The sequence below is a fragment of the Colletes latitarsis genome, chromosome 4 (genome assembly GCF_051014445.1).
Source record: "Colletes latitarsis isolate SP2378_abdomen chromosome 4, iyColLati1, whole genome shotgun sequence".
Lineage (NCBI taxonomy): Eukaryota > Metazoa > Arthropoda > Insecta > Hymenoptera > Colletidae > Colletes > Colletes latitarsis.
This window is the reverse complement of record NC_135137.1, coordinates 38141672-38157005: the sequence shown is the minus strand read 5'-3', so window position 1 is coordinate 38157005 and position 15334 is coordinate 38141672.

Below are 15334 nucleotides of genomic sequence, written 5' to 3'. Positions count from 1 at the left end.
CGTGCCTTTTCGTGGCGCGCAGACCGACTTATTTTCGTCTCGCTTCGAACCGGACAGACAGACGGCAAAAGTGTCCAGAACGACCTCCTGGTGTTCAGGCTGGCTTAGGCTAATCCGAAATCCGGATTACTCGTGCCTCGGCTGGTCCAGTCTTACGAGCAGCGTTCCTTTTTTCCATCCGCTGGCATTATGATGCGTGGGGCTCGATCGCGCTGCGTTACGAATTTCGTACGCGTCGGAAAAAATCGCCGTATCCCGACGTTTCCGAACTTATTCCTGCGGAGAACCGATCTGCATAAATATACTTATGCTAATTGCCCGGATTGTCCGCGGTGATCCGTAGATCTGCTGAATCACGTGCGCGTACGTGCATATACGCACACGCGTAAGCGTCGCTACGCGAACGTGTTCCTCCAGAACGGAAGTACTTATGGCGTTCTTATTACCGCGACACACGGCGACGTATGTAAATAAGCGTGTCGCTCGTAGATCGCTTTATTCCGCGTGTAAATTATACGCACTTTATTTTATGTACACGTCTTCGAGGATAAGGGTTCTCGCGTGAATTTTAAGCGAGGAATCCTCTGACGCGCGGAGAGCGAAATCCTTCGTCGACGATAACACCGGATCTACTTAATAAACGTAACACTACTTTCATCATTTTTATTTTTTATTTGTTCAGGACGGGGCAGCCTTTATTTACGCGTTTCTACACGCAAGCATCAAAGGGCCCTTACCGGAATAACAAGGATAATCAAAATTCACATTCTAGACTCGTGGTGGACCGAACTCTGTTTAAATAAAATGGTGCGCGTTGGTCGCCAATTATTCGAATAAAATGTTGTCTCTGGTTTCGGGCAGTATAATCCTTGCTCGCGACACGGTTCAAGGAACATCTCGCGCGATCTACGTCTTATATTTCCCGGTGGTGTCGCGTGTGTGTACGTATCTACCCTCTCGACCCGCTTATCGGTACTTCCCCCGGCAGCGAGATAAGTATTTGCTATTTAAAATACCAGTCCTCGTCGCGCGGGCCCCAAGATAAACTGTTCGTGCATCGTCGAGGGGTTGTGGAGCCGTGAAAGAGAAAGAGAACGGGCGAAAAGAGGGGTTGATTATAAACCGAAGGCACCGGACGGGGAGGAGGATGCCGGCAGAGGGTGGTGGAGTGTGCAGCAACAGCAACAGCAGCCACGGCGGTCCACCGTGAGGGTGGTTTATGGGGGGTTGTACCGGGTATTGTTGTATAAATAGGTTTGGCGAGTTAGGGGTTGCTACCCCCGAGGGAACTGCACATGTCCGCATCGATTATACCACCCCTTCCTGACCCCCCAACTGTGTTCCCATCTCGTTTCCCTGTTCGTTTCTCTCTCTCCTTACGGGCCTCTTCTCGATTCTCCGCCACCGGTGGGTGGTTTTCAACCCCCTCCCCCCCTCCTCTGTCGTACAATGTGCCTCTGTCCCTCTCTCACGACTCGTCTCTCTCCCTCCGCCACCCTCGTATATGCCCATCGAAAGCCTTCTCCCCGCGGAGCCCACGGGGCACGCCGCTCGGTTATTTTCAAGCCATTTGCTTTGTAAACGCACGCAATCTCGACCAGTCACCCTCTCCCCATGCTTCTTCTCCGGTTAGACTTTCGCCCCCACGTGCAAACCGACCCCCTCCCCCCTCGTCCCTCACCTTTCACGCGAAAACTTGAATATTCAACCAGCCGGTGCAGGTTCCTGGCGGATGGATTGGAACGAAAGCGAACAGGTGGCAAAGGATCGCGTCGTTCCGAGCCTTTCCTGTCCAGATTTTCCTGGAAAAAACGGCGCACGGTCGGCGATAGACGCGCAGGAATGCCGTGGATTAGAGGAGGCGCGGAAAAAGGGTTCACGTACGCGGAAAGAAGGATTTTTGGGGCTTATAAACTGCCACGCCGCTGACTTCGTTAGCTCCCGGACACGTTCTGTTCTATATAACAGGCGTATCGAACGACCATTTTGGGTTATTCTTTATTTATTATGCGAAGTCGTTCGTACAAAGTGCACCCTATAACTATAAGATCGACGAAGATTGTGCGATCAGAAGCGCGCGTTGGGTTTTCAAATTCCGAGCGTGTGAAAAAGGTTTGTTTAAGATCTCTGCGAAGGCTATTATATTCCTTTCAACGATACACGTGTTTCTTTACGATACGACGTTGTAACGGCTGGCGTTAATGCGACTGAGAAATTGCCCTTAAAATATTATTGACTGTAATAAAATAATTATATATCTGCCTGCGATGCAGTAGCAAAGTGCAAACTGACCCTCGGGCCAAAATGAGTTTGACAGGCCTGCTATATAACGTCCTTGCGCGTTCGCGATCGTAGTGTGCGTAGCATGAGCACCAGGTCAAATACTGGTTCTTATTAAGTAGACTTTAAGACAAATGTCTGTATCTTCCAAGCCCAAAAGGAGAAGTCCAGAGGAAAAACTTATTCATTTCTACTTTCTTCGAATTTTTAAATAAAATTCTGACCGTACGCGACAGAGCAGGAGACACGTAACAAAATTTTCCACGTCTAATTAAGGATTAACGAAACTGTTCCGGCAGCTTCTGGATCGCCTAGCTCCGCATGCCGCGTCCGGAATTATTTATTCGAGGCGCCGGTACGCGTTCCTGTTTACATATCGTTCGCATTAATATTACATTCTCGCGTCGCCGCTAAAACGTACGGGGGGGTTTCCTCGTTCTTTTCTTTATCGTCCGGACGCGTTCATAAAACATATCTCCATTCATATTTCTTCTTAAGTCCTTTCTGGCAGGCTCCCGGTCTCGATCCGGGGCGTCGCGGGCCACCAGTCGAATCCATCGGGCCAAAAGGGGTCGTGGTCGTAAACGGGGTGAGACTGGAAGCTTCGATGCCTGCACGGGGGACGCGGAGACGAGGGGTGGGTAACGGGCCTCGAAAATAACCGGCTCGGCACACCTCGATGTCTATGTAGCTACAAGTGGCGCGGCTCCCGACGAAAGCCCCACTTGACTCCTCGCGATCCACCGTGAACCTCGGCAACACCCGTTAGAAGTTCCACCGTCGCAATCAGCACCGCCCTCGGCGTTCCACCCCATGGACACGAGAATCCTCCGGCACCTGGCGCATGACAGAGTACACTCCAGTGAAATCGCACTCTGCCCCGAGCCCCCATCCCCCGGCCAGCCCCTCTGCCACCCTCGCCGATGATGTTACGGCACGTTTGACCTCGTGTTTTTATTAACAACAGGTACTATTACGGTCCATCGACGATGACGACGCGTTCCCGCGAACGGCCCGACGCCCTTAGGGCTCTCGATAGACAGCCGAAAATCACCGTCGCCAGGAAGGAGATTTCCAATCCACTCAATTTGTGTTCCTACCGTTTTCACTTTACAACCACTCCAAAATTACACGCTTTTTTTAAAGGGACCAGCAAAACCATTTGCTTCAAACCAAATGCTGACCAGAGAATTGTTAAAGTTACATCGGTACCTCTGTTCCGTGACAAATTTAAAATTAAGTGGTGACCAATCGTCCGAGCGATAGTTAAAAACTGGAAAAATCTCGTAACATGGCGATGCAAATTCCAGCATATCGTAGATAATATCCGTGTCTTTCGTTTCACTTTCCACGCGGGTTCGAGGCGTCAAGCAGGCGTCTATTAGTTGCCCGAAACGTGGGAAAATCTTACGCTTTGATATTCGTGGCGGAGTGGAAAGAATCGTCGGAGGAATGCGATATTTCAATCGGACGGATGGCCGTGAAATTGATGAAGTTTTCATAGACTGTGTAACATCGTCTTAGATTGCTGGATGGAATGTATTCTCTCCCTTCTCGCCACTTACTTTCTCATTTTCGCTTTCCCTTGTTCCCCCCGTGTTCCGTCGATTCGTAATTCCAGGACGTTGCGCCACGGGGTGACTCCGCCTGGGATAATTGTGTTTCGTGCTGTCCTAATTGTGTTAGCAGGTCTTACAGGGGGATTAACATAGTTTGCCAGAGTTTGGTATGCAGTTTTACGGTAGCTACCGGGGAAAAATATTCCATCATCGAACGACGGGATTTCAAAGAACACCGAAGAATTCGATTTTACCCGCCACCCTCTTTTCCAACTGTCCACCCGCGATAGTGGGATCTATTTTGACCCGTATTCGGAGGAATCAGAGTTTGCTTAAGAAAGTGACTCTTTTAAAGACTACCATGAGTAGATATAGAACCAAAAAACTACCCTTCGATATCCATTTCTAATAGTTTTTAACTAGAGTTAGTTAGGTGCTGTACTTATACGTTCTGAACGGTGGGCGTTGCGCAGTATTTCCATTTTCCATTCGATCGACGCGTTGCCAGTGCCGATCGTTCGCGGAGAGAATGTTGAAGCGGTGGCCGGAGCACACAATAAACCAATTTTTACGGCCGCAGCTCTCGTCGCGTTACAATAACAGCCAATACATCACCACCCTCCCAGTAAACGCAACATCGACTCGGTGACAATTACTCGTCGCGACACGATGCACCGGTTATTACTATAATTTTTCCCTTTAGCGACTCCCCTTTGACAAGGGGGCGGTGTTCGCAGGGCGCAAAACGAATCGTCACATAAGGAAGACACCGACGGTCATAGAGGCACTTACGACGCGGGTGAACCGAAGGGGGTGGTGGAAAAGCGTTGCACGGATACATGGACGGAGAGGCGTCCATGGAGATACGCCCCCCATCTGTCCACCCTACGCTGGTTCATCCCTCCGTCGAATATAACACCCTCCCTACCAGGCCTCTCGACGGTCGAAGGCACGCGATCAAAGAGGGTGAACGGGGTCACCGTGGGGGGTGTCGTCGCGGGTGCTCGTTTCTTTCAGATTTCTAACTCGTTTAACGCGACAGACCGCGCGTATGTTTGTTGGCGCGCGTCGTCTCGCGATAAGTAAAAAGAAACGAAACAGGTGTCACGGGGAAAGTGGGTGTTCCGTGGAGGGTGAATATCGTATCGCCACTTTTCAACGCGTTACGCTCAGGCGTCGCGTCGTCGTACGGAAGAGGGGGTTGAAACGCACCGCGAGGGTCTCGTCCTGGCGCTGCGGTCTAATCGCGTTTCTGCGTGGTAATTAATAGGAAGAGAACTGGCGATGGTACGAAAACTCGACGTAGAGTCTCGCGGGGGCGGGAACGCGGCAGCACCCGGTAGCCATAGGCAGAGTAACGCAATTTTGTTACCCGAGCGACGCAATCCACGTGAATAGGTAGATAAACTAATTTAGGTTCAACGTTTCCGTAGACGGGGAATCTTCTCCAAACGCGAGATAGGCTTTTGCAATCAGTTTTTAATGTATTTATATCGCCAAAATCCAAGTATACGCAATCGATTCTACACGATATCCATATCGATCTTCATTTATTTCCGATAAATTAAATTCTGTACTCGTTGTATCTTTACGAGCAACGACTCGCAGAGGATCGCGTGGTGCGATCCAACGAACTTTAAAGGCCTGGTGGCTCGCCTGGATATCCAGAGCCGCGAACAGATTATTGATATGTCTCTTTCGAGGGGATTTACTCGCGAGAGTCACGGGATCGTGGCTCGCGGGCTCGCCAAACGCTCGGGACTGAAAACTCGTATCCACGATAGCGAGCGAGAGGAAGAAGCCCGAGTCGTCGACGGGGGTTGGGGCGGGAGGGAAAACAAAAGGACGAGAGAAAGGGACGGAGTCTTCGAAGGGAGTATGTTATGCGATATCCCGCGTTGCAGTCGGAAAGGTGGGGTCGCGAAAGGTGTACGGAGCGAGAGGAAGAAAAAGTCTCTGGAAGGAAGAAGGGTGGAGGGAGGGGTGGGGCTGGGAAACGGGGGTCCCGGATGACCCCATGGCCCGGCACGTATGGGGCCCCCAGACTGCTGGGCCCGACTCCTGACTCCCAGCTCCTACCAGAAGGCTAACCCTGAAGAAGCGAAGTCTCGGGGTCCCTCTTTCTTCTCGTTTCTCCTTCGTCCACCTCAGCCCACTTGGCTTCTCACAGCCTATACTTATCCTCCTACTAATACCACCACCACCATCACCACCACCACCGCCGGGTTACCCCCCCTTCCCTCCTCACCTTCGGGTTACCTTATACTTATTGCCTCTGGTGGGCTCCGGGGCCTGCCCCTACAGGGTGTGTTATTATTATCTGACATTATCTATAATTCCGAAGCGGGCAGGAAGCCCACTTAGGGATTGTGATAGCCCCCGTGATTAAACCACCCTCCCCCGACCTTTACCCCCCACCTCTTTCTATCCGAGCGTACACCTACACGGCTAACCGACAGTGGACGCGGCTAGAAGCCGTGTACAGGGCCTTTCAAAGGGCTCGACGATTCTTTTATCCGCGTCGGGGAACACTGTCGTCGGACATGCCGTCGGTGTTGTTGGCAATTTGTTGCCCGCTGTCGGCCGGACCCGCGAACGCCTCCGGAGGATGAATGTATGCGATGCACCGGAGGACGGAATTTAATTCGACGAGGTTCGTTTGTTTTTAAAGTTATAGTTCAATTACCGCGGAGAACGCGTTCGTCGTTGCTCCTGCAACAAGAAGGGAATCCGTGTAAAGCCTCCGCGAGCCTCGATACGTATTCTTTGCCGTACGCTAGAGATTTACATAGTCTAGATAAATAATGGCGAATATCGGGGCGCGCCTTCGTAATATTTCTCTTTGATCGCCCTCGATTTGTCAGGGGCGATCTGTCGGAAGTGTCTTCGTACCAGAATGGAGATAAAGAATCAGGTGGGTGTCCAGGTACGCTCGTATCTGATCATCGTTGAAGGGCCCTGTATAGGAAAGCTACACCTCTAATCGTACACCCCCGTTGGGCCTCGGCCAGTCGGGGGACAGAGGAGGGAGAAGTCCAACAGTAGGCACCCAGGGACCGACCCCAGGACGCTACTTCGGTAATCGCTGGTCGATTATAAACCGAAAAAGCCGGAAACCACTTACGTCCGAAACCGTGTGGCGTTTATATGGCAGTTATGTCGGTGAAACCACACCTTGCGAACGTCGAAGGGATTGTCTCGCTCGGCGAAGAGTGGCGCTGCAACTATACGTGTCAATATCTTCGATAAAATTTGCAACAGAAGCAAATTTAAACTGTCGAACTTATCTTCGTTTAGATACTTCTCGTCTAGATCGACGACAAACTTTCTCTTTCCCTATTTTTTTATTTAATCCAAGCTATGCCCAAGTATCTATCGGTAATCATCCTTGGCAGAAAGTCCGTCGAATCGGTGAAACGGACTTCCTGGATATGGGGGTTATCGTCTATTTTTGTCCCGTCTGTCCTTGACTCATAAGAGGTGCTAATTTAGCAGACGATGTCTGATCCATAAAGATCATCGTTGGCGGGGCCGTGCACGGGAAAGAGCAACGGGTAATAATCGAACATCCCCTCGGGCCGAAAGGCTCAACAGTAGGCGGCCGGGTCCAGCCCTAGAACGCTACCTTGGGTAATCGTTCGCCGATTATAAATCGAAAAAAAGCCGGAAACCACTTAGGTCGGGACGCGGAGGCCGTTTATGCGGGCAGGTTGCGTCCCTGGAACCACACCTTGTCGCCACCGAGAGGACAAGTTCTTGGTGCCCGTTGGAAATTCGACTTGGTGTCGAAGGAGTGGGTGTCGATGCATATCTCGTGTCCTGGACCCCCGCGGTGCAGCGGGCCCCTGAATGTCTCGTTGAGGACCACTTATGGTGATCCTCCCGGAGCCCGAGGTGGTGCTACCGTGCATGTGTATATCGGCCAGGAATCTACGACGGGATATAATCGATCGTCCGCCGTATACAAACGGTCCTCTCGGCGTCCAAGGATTGACACAGTTCTCGCGACGGATCGATGCCTTCGCGAGAAACAACTTTTTCGCGTGCTACTCTTCCCAGAAGGCATATCTCGCGTACCCCTGTCACGGCGACGTACGACAAATCGTGTGAAATTTGTCTTCCAGACAGCCTTCGACGACACACGCGCGGCACTCTGCGGAAAATGAGCGTTCTTGCCGGGTTATGTCAATAATCAACTTCTCCTTCGCTGTTTAATAACCGGGTTCCCAACTTCCGGGTACCGCGAGCCTTTCTGCTTAGCTAGATTCAGTATAAGACGACGATTTTGCTTCTACGCTTTCTCCGTGCTGCTGTACGAGAAAAATCGAGGGCGAATATGTAAAATGTCTTGCTAGTAGGAGCTTCGAATTACTGGTTCAACGAGTTCGGAAATTTCTCAGAAATTTGACGAGTCTAAGACGCGTCGTGGCAGAGCAGCCGCGGAAGAAGGAAGCAAAGGGAGAAAGAACGCGGTCGCGAGGGTAGGAGGGGGATGAAAGGAAGGGTGGGATCGAAATCATCGAGGTAACGTCGAAAACACGCGAGCCTCGCGGGTACCCATGTGGAAACATCATCGGCAGCTGGGATCGCGGGGGCCCTTTCGGGGTGTATTTTTGGCGAAGTTAGAAAGGGGGATGGAAGGGAGTAACGGCAGTCAGTCGTTCCAGGCGAGTGTGTAGGCGCCCCTAAGCCGCCCCAAAGCGCGACCACCAAAACCCTGCGGAGCTTATTTCACGAACGACCGGCCACCCTACTCGACTCTGTGTCTCTGCACACACTTTCTCTGCCCTCCCGCCCGCCAGCAACCCCCTCACGCGAGAAAAAGAGACGGAGAAGGCGGCTTATCTTGGACCCGCCAGCATCGAAGACTCGCTACAGAAGCGAAACTCGATCATTCTATACTGGGTGTGCTGCACCCGGTGAAAGTTAACGATATCAAGAGGATTGCTACGACGACGTTGACAACTGCCCCGTCTGCAGTCGCGGAATCACGGCGATTCCTCCTGCCTTCCGTATCGAATTTCGCGACTAGGTGTACAGCAACTGGAAGCAACGTTTTCACGGCGACTGCCTCCCATGAAACGGGATTTTATCCCTGGGAGAGTCGTGCGAACACAGACCTTGCCCAGAAAGAAAACGTACGATCGAAAGTGTTTGGTGTTCGGGAGAAAAAGGTAAGAAAGTCGTTGTAAGTCCTGCCCTTTCAGGGTTAGAAGACTTTTTGCAATAATTGCAATCAATGTCTCTTAAAGTAACAGTAATCCTATCCTTTGGAACGTGGATTTTCACGGTTCCTTTTGCCATGGCCTCGAATCTTCTCGTTTCGATATTTCTTGCCGGGATCCACGCGAGCTGGTTCTTTCTCCGTTTTTCGCGCAGTCGGTTCGACGACTTCGACACCCAGTATAGGGCAGGGGTGTAGCACGGAACCGGGGGAACGTTATCTGCCGGGTCCCAGGCTGACGGGGTTCGCCCTTCGGGAATAACGCGGAGATAAGCACCCCCGTAGCCCGCTCGAGCCCCCAACCCCTAGCCCCAGTCGTCCGCCTAGCAGAGATGCAAAGAGATCTTGATACGGGCTACATCGAGGCCCTCTTGCTCTTCGTCTCTCTTTTCCGCTCTTGCTCGGTATCCCCGTAGATAGGGCCACCCCTGGCCTACGGGAGCTCCCCGGTAACTTATGAGTCAGATTTATCTCGCCGACTGGTGACTGATCGCCCCCACGAATTTCCAAACTTCGACCGGGCCTCCACGGGTCGGGAAAGGGACAAGGAGTTTTGTGCAAGACGTCTCTGTGCCTCCGCGGCCGCGTTTTCCGCGAGATCACCGTTGCTGGCTGCACCTAATGGCGCACAACCCAGAAACGGGGGAACCTTCGACTCCCAAATCGACAGTCTAAAATGCACAATTATTTCCTTGCATTTCCAGCGACGTGCGAGCTTTTTACCAATTTTTGTCGAAATACCGAAGATCGTTGTTTCTTGTATAACTCGTTAATTTATGAATAATCGAGAAAAGGGCGTATATCGCAAATGTGATTTGTAGTTAACGAATACTTCTTAAAATGAAAAACGTAATCAAGTTACGCCGTGTACGAAGCGCGAGGCTTGGCGAGGAATCCGTGGTGTTTGGAAGCTGGTCGCGCTAAATCATGTCTCGATGACGTTCCCGTGACTCGGATGTTTTACTTTTCAGTGGGAGGAGTAGCGACGGTGATTTAGAGAACCCCCCCTTCCCTCGTTCCCGAACGTAAACTGCTTCGGAGGCAGCGAGGATCATCGAGAAATGCAAATGGGGAAGGCTGCTGGATTAATTATCGTGGACGAGAATTGTTTAGAGACAACGACTGCAGGAATGTAATCAGTTTTCTGGGAGGTGGGACTAATGATACAAATAGCAAATTCCGTTACAGGAAACGCACTTCCGGCGGTAATATTACTCCCGAGGTAATTTCTCGTTGAGATGCAACAACGGTCTCGGAGTTAGTGATGCAGATCAGTGAAACGAACTATGATACTCGTCGCGCTCGCGAGACTTTGAGAGTTCCTATCGATTCTTCGACGGAGGAAAATACACTTAATTATTTTCGCATTTCCATCAAAATAGTCCCAATAATAACTATGAACGCTAGCGTAGAAAGGTCTGTAACCTCGATACAGATTTTCTGCTCCTTATGAAGTATGTATTACCAAAGGGTTTCTACCCCTATAGTTACAGTAACTATAATACCAGCCATCTCCCCTAAGAATCGAATCCTCTCGAGGGACTACTCAAATATAAATCTAAAATATCTCTTACTCTGTACGACGAAGGTGGCCATAGCTTCTACGATACGACCGTTCGCTGTTAAATAATAACTATGTTGGGTTTCTTAGTTAAAATCTTACAATCAAACAGTATCAGTGTAACTTGCGAACGTAAAAGACAATGGTGATTGTTCGACTCTATCGTTGACGAATGGGCCTAAAAAGACCTAGCAAGTGTGCTTCTCTTTGCGGTTACGCGATAAAATACTTGCTTCCACCCTGTGTAAGGAGTCGGTGGAGGGGTAGACGGGTCAACCAGCAGGGAGAACAGATTGGAAGAAGTTTGGTGGAGTTCTGGTCTCGGTTACAACGAGCGTTGGATCACGTTCGGCGAGGATCCCTTTTGTTTTCGTAACACCCGGTGCGTATCGGTGGTCGGTCACCGGCAAACGAGCGTAAAACTCGCGCGGGACAATGCAGCGTGGTGCGTGGCGTATTTTGGCGGCACCGCCTCGTCGCGTACCCGTGTAAGTGTACATCATTTGCGCGCAACAGTGGTTTCGATCGGTGCATTATAGGGCGTAGAAGGCACGCCGGTCTACGTCGGCCCCGTTGCACGCATGAATCAGGTTAATCAAGTGGAACTGTCTGCCGGCCACGGCAAAGGGCGCAGAAGACACCAGTCCGGGGCTTCGTGAGCGACGGACAGCACCTACGCCGATAGTCGGGCAGGTGGCACCCGGGTTCCCCGTGTTTTCTTATTTCGTCGAGACCCGGTTGTAAAACTGGCTGCAATTATACCGACGATTCTCCCAAATACGGTAAAGTGCCAATTATGAATGGAGGTTTTACAAAAATTATAGTTCGAGGCCGTTCTTAATGGTAAAAACCTTACATGGAAGCAACGATAACCGATTTTGATGAAACTTTGCGCGGGCGTTAAACCTACCTAAGAATTTAGCCGTAATTGGTTCGTGCTACGTTTTTACTTTGAGAAATTACAGCCTTATCCGGGGGCGCCCTTTCTATTTAAGTGCTTATACGCGATAGAAGATACGAAAGATATAAGTGACCCATAAATATGGACGAAAACTTTGATCGACCCTCTCCTTTGAGAAATTTTAACTTTTTCCTGTTAAAATTGTCAAGAAAGTCGTGTAATAAATGCCACACCGCAGAGACGTCGAGTTTGTGTCGACACGGACGAACGACATTTTGTAAATGAGAAATTACGAGTGAATAATCGTTCATTACGATCATCGTTATTAATTATATTAACTGCCAGTCATATTGAATCGTTTCAAGACAACAAATATCGTGCGAAAACACAGATAAAACAAACACGATCGATTATTCAAACTCTGTTGCGTTCAATGTTTGCTTGTATCTTTGTAAACAAAGCGTTTACAGCAGATTTCCATATAATATTTGTTTCACGTTTCTACCGGCAGAATATGGCAGAACAGTTTCACGATAAAAATGAACTGTAGCGTCGCTTACAATCCCTTTGCGTAAAGTGCAAGGAATGGAATTTGTTGAAAAATATTAACAACGTTGATTATATTTCTTTTAAATAGAGTGCTTGAAAAGATTAGGAGCCACTGCTGTAGGAAGGGACGAAGCCTGCTCTGAATCCTCACCCTGTTGGTACGAAGTAAAGTGTTTACCTTCCAAATTGTACACTCGATCACTTCGATATTCGACCGCAACCCCGTCGAATTAAATGATTTGTAAACGATTAGGCTCTGACTTCGTGCAAGGTCTGCTTTACGATCGAAAAGGGAGATCGGTCGCTGAACAGGAACCATAAAGGGACCATGAATTTCTAAACCTCCCCTTCCACTGGCAATTTCTTCGGGAAGTCGATATGTACAAAAACTATTTCTGCATTCTTTCGCAGTATTAATCGTTAAACCATTGTTCAGAAGCTGCTGGAAATCCACCCTCGCTAGACAAGACTATTCTTTCCGAATGCACAAAGATTCTATGCTTCATTCCCGAAGAAGACCACATGCTAACGATTGAAACGTCGTATTAAAGAAGAATAGACCGTAGTTCCTCGCTGATGCAACCAAATATACGCTCAGTTTTTCGGGGATCTCCGACGCGGAACGTCATCTGCGTCGTAGGTCTCCCTTCCTAGGACGAGATCTCTCTGTTAGCCGAGCACCGGAGTCCTTTACAACCAGGAAGCGGGAAAATTACCGCAGACTGTCGATACTCGCGAATGAAGACAGATGGTGGAGCGGGAGGGTGTGCCGAGGGTGTTCCAGCAAGGGCTATTCGGCGTGTGCCGCCTTGGATCGTAGAAACCACCGAGAAGGGTCTCCGGGCAAACCAGAAGAAAGAACGGAGCCGTCGGCCACCAGATGACAGAGCCATGACCTAGGAAATCCCACGAAAATGAGGACGGAGAGAGAGAGGGGAGAGGCCGTACGTCGGACGAGGCACTGAAAAATTGATGTTCCCGCGTCGGTTCCACCCCTCGAGCGAGAGAGACGGAGGGACGAGGAAGGGGTGGCGGGCGGCAGAGGGCAGACCAGCCGCAGAGGAAAAGAGGAACGGAGGTGATGGTGAAACACGATGACTGGCGATCCGTTTTTTCGAGATCAGGGCGGCGAAACTTCAAGGACCTTCACGAAGGCCAGAAACACTCGCTTGGCCCCCTAATTATCACTACGGGGGTTCCCCTTTCGGGCGCAGGGCCTCTTCTGGTACAAAACTGCGCGGCAGGGGTCCCAGCGCGAGGGCCCCCCTCTAACCACCTTCTACTCCCTTCTTGCTCGTCGATCGACCCACAAAATGTTCTTCCTCTCTTTCCCGCCGGTCGGCCGCGATCTTTGCCCGTTTACTAATATTTTCATTGCCGCGGAGCGGCAAGTGCAGCCCCGGCAAGCGGCCGTCGCGATAATTGAGAGCACGTTGCTCTCGCTGATACGGAGGGAGTCGAAAGACCCTGTCGATTGATCGTCGACCCGTGGAACTCTACTTTCGGATCGAGTGCGCGCCCACTTGTTGGCGCAAACTACTTTATTAACGATCAAAACACCCGGGCGACTCGAGGGTAGTTCGCGCCATTACGGACAAAGCTGGGCGAACTTCGCGCTTCAAGAAGGCATTCGTGCCGTTAATGCTCTTAAATACTCAAGAAGCTATAAACAAATGCCCTGTATATCCTACTTCTAGAGTTAATCCGTGGGGAGGAATCGTTTATTATAATTCGCTTTGCGTTTGCTTAGTTTTGTCGAGGAATTCTGCATAACAGTACGTCTTCTGTTTCGATGTTGTTATTATTTAGTTTGCAATTTTATGGGTTTACCGGTTGTTACGGAAACAGAATTCACGGTCTGGTACAATTTTACCCATTATTAGGAGCAGGATAGGTCTGTATAGGAGCCACATTGTTCGATAGTTCGGTTCCGAAACTGTAATTATTTGTGCAAACTTCGGAACCGACCAATGCGCATAGCGCAGCTATACCATTGTAAATAACAGTCAGAAACATGCAGCTGCATGTGAAATATCTTCTGATATTTACAAACGAAAGAAACTACTCCTGAAGTTTTATGAATTCTCTATAGATCGGTACGTAGTATAAAATCGTAACTCGATTAAGGGCGGGAGTAGCTCCGAGCACGCCGCAAGCATAGTTTTTCATCGTGATCGTACACGCGAGCGACTTAATTAGGATCCCATCGAGAGTGAATCTACTCGATCCACGTCCCGATCGGAGTTCTTTTCCGTCTAGCGTCCGGATCGTCGACGCCACGTCCCGAAAACGCACTTCACGTCGCGATTACGAAGGGTGGAAGTTGGCGAAGGGCCATCGGCAAACACCGTAAGACCATTCCTGCGGCCCCGGGAGCAACCCCACAGCAGACCAGGAATGCGTCCTGTCCCGTGCACGCATCCACCACCGATCCACCCCCGATCCGACACTTGGCCGGCTCGCAGAGCAGTTACACGCTTCTGCTCGTTCCTCGTGCCGAGGGGTGGCCCGCGTTCGCTTAGGGTGGTTAGCTTGATCGTTGATGTTTTGCCCTCGTGAACGCGGAAGGAGAAGAACACGAAGTATGGAAGAACGCATGCGAGGAGCGAGAAAGATGGGAAACACGAGGGAACAGTGGGGGCGAAAGGGACATCGACGAGGAGGAAGGGAGGCGTAGAAGGAACGAAGGGGGGAGGGGGGTTGGACGAGCCGCACACTTCGTGTTTCCCACGTGCTGCTCGGTGCAAACGTCGTGCATCGCGTGCTCACCTATACGTGCAACCGTCACTCTGAAAAGGGAATGGGATTAGTCAGGGGGTTGGCTACAATGGGGAGAAGAGGGCGATAGCGACGGGGGTGGTGGATCCGTGGATGATTGCAGGGACGACCGCGTGACGGTAACTACTGGGGCTTGCCGTGACGGACAGCCCCCGACGGCACACGGCTGCACACCACGGTCACGCGCCCCGTCTCTTTCGAAAACTTTCCTTCCCGTTCCATCTTCTTCCAGCTCTACGGGATAACCACCTACTGTCGTGCGATCGTTTTGTGACGTGACACCTTACACGCTCGATGCTATTTGTTTGCGTGTCGTTGGGGCGGGCCATGCCCGTGGCCGGCTCGGATTTACATGCTCGCCGAGCATTAGCGCGTTCTCGGTTCTTTACGTCCGACGGAAACACGGCCCGCGGCCGCTCGGAATCGCCCAACGCAGTTAACGACGCGGATTTATACAAGTCGTTCCGTCCAAACACCTCCGA